A 4,349-nucleotide genomic window follows, 5' to 3' on the forward strand; every position below is an offset into this window, starting at 1 on the left:
AGTTTTATTATTTAAAATAATATCATTATTACTAATTTTTACTTCAGTATTACCAATCCATAAATCTTTTCCATCTTCAGATCTTAGACCAAAAATATTGTCACATAATTTCATATCAGAATTATTTAAATTTAAATATTTCATTGCCATATTTCCAATTTTTTCGGAAATAAATTGTACTGGTGTAGATAACGTTTCATTTGCACTACGCAAAAGAGCGTCTTTTGATGTTGATGGAGTTAACTGTTCGCTTCGTGAACATGTGCTAGTTGTTGGTGTACTTTCAACTAATTTTTGTTTGTTTGTTTTTCTAATTGGTGATAGTTGCTTTTCGTTAAATTCATTAGTTTGTAAATTCATATTATTGTCAAACGGTTTCGACTCCGTTGAAACATATTCACTTTGTGAATGTCCATCTATTGTTTTTTTATATGATTGATTTAAATCTACTATTAAATTTTTAAAGCTATCATTTAAATTGTGAACATTAATAACTGATTGATTTAATGGTTGAATAATTGCTTGAAGATCTTCATTAATTTTTTCTTGTTTTATTACTTTGTTTAAATTAAATTGTTGAAGTTTATTTTTTAAGTCTTTTTGTGTTTTAATATATTCTTTTAAAACTTTATCTGATATCATTGTTATTTAATTAAAATAAATTTTAAATATTTTTGAAATGGATAAAGATGAATTTATTGATACTAAAAATAATGATTTTAAAATAGCAAAAGAGTTGCATAAACCAGTAAGAAAAAATTTTGAAAGAAGAAAAATTATTACTAAAGGCATAAATGAACTATGGGCAGCAGATTTACTAATTATGACAACAGTTAATGTTAGAATTAATAGAGGATACAAATATATGCTTAATGTAATTGATACATTTTCTAAATTTGCTTATATAGAACCATTAAAAAAGAAAGATGGAAAAACAACTTCTGAAGCATTTTTAAATATTATTAAAAAAGCAGGTTGTGCACCAAAATTACTTCATACAGATTCTGGTAAAGAATTTTTAAATAAACATTTCCAAGAAGTTTTAGATAAATACAATATTAACATATATCAAACATTTAGTGAAAAGAAATCATCAATTGTAGAAAGATTTAATAGAACCATTAATGAAAAACTAAAAATACGATTTGAAATTCAGAAAAATACTAATTGGATTGATGTAATTGATAAAATATTATATGAATATAATTACAAAGATGTACATAGAACTATTGGTATGAAACCTTGTGAAGTAAATGAAAAAAATGAACAATTAATTTTTGATAATTGTTTTAAAATTAATAGAAACAATTTAGAAAAACCAGTTTTTAAAATTGGAGAAAAAGTAAGAATTCAATCACATAAAAAACAATTTGAAAACAAATATAAAAATAATTGGACTCGAGAAATATTTTATATTAGTAAAATTTATCCATCTAATCCAATAACATATTTAATAAGAGATTTAAATTATGAACCAATATTGGGTAAATTTTATAAATTTGAACTTCAAAGAGTTCAAATTTGAAGTTTCAATTATTTTTTTGCGTCCACCCTCTTCTAACGCTAAATACATACTGCACTTGTAACCATGTTTGACAAAGTCAAACGGTTTCGACAGAGTCGAAACATGTGTTGATGTATAAAAGCTTATCAAATATTATGCTTATCTTGCAGTTTGTGACTCGTATTCAACAGTATTTCATTTTTTTTGGTTTGTGCTTATGCTTATTCTATTTATAGATTGTGAGCAATGTTGATAAGATCAGCATTGCTTGCTTTGCATACTACTCAGCTGTAATTACATTACTTCAGAATATGATGTTTAGATGAGTTGGTTAAGCAGTTGGAATTATAACAATAATTTTGTTGCAAGTTCAAATCTGACTCAAAGACTCTTGTTTTGAGGAGTTCGTCGTTTTTTTTGAAAGGTACTTTAAAAAATAAATGTATCCTTTTTTGTTTTTTTTTTTTGAATAGATTACTTTAAATATTTTGTAATAAATATTTTAACATTTTTTCACTTAATAGACATCGACCCAACACAAAATTTTAACTGTACCAACCTAAATATTGATTACTAGTACATCAAAAATAGATATCTTTAATATCTTAAAAATATTAACTACGAGTAACTATAATTTAAGGTTGGACTCATCGACCCACATCAAAATTTAACGTTTATTTTTTGAGATAATATAAGCTAAAAAAATGAGTTAAATGTTAAAAAATGTTAAAATTTTGAGTAACTGTAAGTTAAAAAAATGAGTTAAATGGTAAAAATGTTAAATTTTTGAGTTAAAATGATAAAAATGTTAAAATTTTAACATTTTTGATATTGTCTTGTAGTCCGGGATATACATACTACTTGTGTCTCATGGTGAGATTTTTCGGCGAGGAAAGCGTGCGGCTTGTGGTTAAGCTGCTGGATCTAATTCCAATAAGAACTGAATGCACTGCAGAAGCTCTGTACGGAATTTTTAAAAAATCTTAAGCAAACAATTCAATTTTGACTTTGCAATTGCCTCATTATAGTGTAAGCACAGGAGAAAAAAATGTAGGGAATTTCGTAGGGAAAATTTGTTGTAAGCGTAGGGAAAAGTAGGGAATTGTTTTGGGTTGTGTAGGGATTTTTCAAAAAACCATTTACCATCACTGGAGTGAGGTGCTTACGTAAGAGATTATTTTTTAATTGGTACTTTTCGTAGAAGTTACTTGGAACAAATGCTTGAGTTTATTGAAGAATTTGAGCACTGGCAGGTCACCGCAAGTTACAGTGTTATTTTAGTTTTCTAATAAAAACCTTTAAATATGCACTCTTTATGCAGGCCGCGACAAAAAAAGCGCCTCAACATTTTGACCAGTTTTGACTTTTCTTTTATTTTGCTTTTTTATTTTTGCTCATTATTTTTCATTGGTATAGCTTCCACTAATTTTTCATAACAATTCTTTGTTTTTGATTAAAATTTCTGGAAAATATTTTATTATGCAGTTTTATAGCGTAATAAATTATAATGGCCCTTATTATGAGCAACATTCGATCTTCGACGGTAGTCGAAAGTGCTGATCGAACGAATTCTCATTTGGTATTATGGTGCTCATTCGTTGAAGAATAGGACTATTGTGAATTTCGACGCATTTACAATAGATAATTTTTTCTCAGCTGATACAGCAAATCAAAATAAAAGAAAAAGCGATTGTCTTGATATTCTTTGTGAACAACATTTTTAAAAGTAAAAAAAAGTATTTTTTGTGAGGCTGATCTGCAACGAACAAAAGCACATTTTTATAGCCAATACCGGATTTCAGGAATAATTGGATGTGTTGATGGCACGCATATTAAAATTGTCGCTCCCAGAAAAGAAGTTCAACATTTGTACTACAACAGGAAGGGATTCTACAACATTAATGCTATAATTGTAAGTAGACATTTGCATATACATATGTAAATATGAGCCATAAATTCTAAATGCGAACAATGTAAATTTTAGGTTTGTGATTATACAATGCAAATAACGTATAGGAATGTGAAAAATTCAGGAGCTACACATGATTCTATGGATTTCAATATGTCCCCATTGAAAGCGCATTTAGAGGAGCAACATCTCAATGGCCGTCGCAATACTTGGCTCCTCGGTATGTACTCGTAATAAACGCCAATTGAAATTCCGATTTTAATAATTTTTGTCTGTCTCAGGTGACGTTGGGTACGCTCTAAAACCATATTTACTGACGTAGTTCAGATAATCTGAGGAAGGGTCTCCACAAAGGGCATACAACAAACAACATGCTAAAGCGAGAAGTATCATTGAGAGAACAATTGGAGTCTTGAAAAACCGATTTAGATGTTTGGTGCAGGCAAGAGCTCTCCACTATTCTCCGAAACAAGCAACACAAATTATTAATGTGTGCAGCTTTGCACAACATTTGTCTGCTTTACAATGTTCAACTTCCAGATGAAGAGTTATCCAATGAGACTCTCAACGATGATGCTGGAGATATTAAAGTGGAGTCAAATAACGGAGAAACAGAAAACATAAGAAATGAAATTCTTAGAATATTATGAGAAAAACTAAAAAGTATTGAATAACAACCTTTACGCCATAGTTTATTTTTATTTTTGTTATAAATTTCCTTTATTCAAATATTCGTCATTCGTCAGCCCATACCTGATAGGGGAAAATAAAAATGTATTTCTACAAACATCACAAAAAAAAACCATTATTAACCTTAATCCATTTAGCTACCATTCTGGTGGTCCCAAGCAATTCAGCTCCGTTGTAAACTCCTCCCATTTTTTTGCTGCTTGAACTTTTGTGCAAATCCCTTTTGCGAATTGTGGATTCTCTTCC

The 4,349-nt window shown here is 28.7% G+C and overlaps 1 long non-coding RNA gene across 1 annotated transcript; it reads left to right on the forward strand.

Moving 5' to 3' along the window:
• Positions 1-3,174: 3,174 nt before the first annotated feature.
• On the forward strand, positions 3,175-4,144 carry LOC128867642 (uncharacterized). The gene is made up of 3 exons (XR_008455003.1): positions 3,175-3,416; positions 3,489-3,633; positions 3,695-4,144. It is a non-coding gene; the product is annotated as an uncharacterized LOC128867642 (long non-coding RNA).
• The last annotated feature ends 205 nt before the right edge of the window (positions 4,145-4,349 follow it).

Source organism: Anastrepha ludens, chromosome 6, assembly GCF_028408465.1.
Source record: "Anastrepha ludens isolate Willacy chromosome 6, idAnaLude1.1, whole genome shotgun sequence".
Lineage (NCBI taxonomy): Eukaryota > Metazoa > Arthropoda > Insecta > Diptera > Tephritidae > Anastrepha > Anastrepha ludens.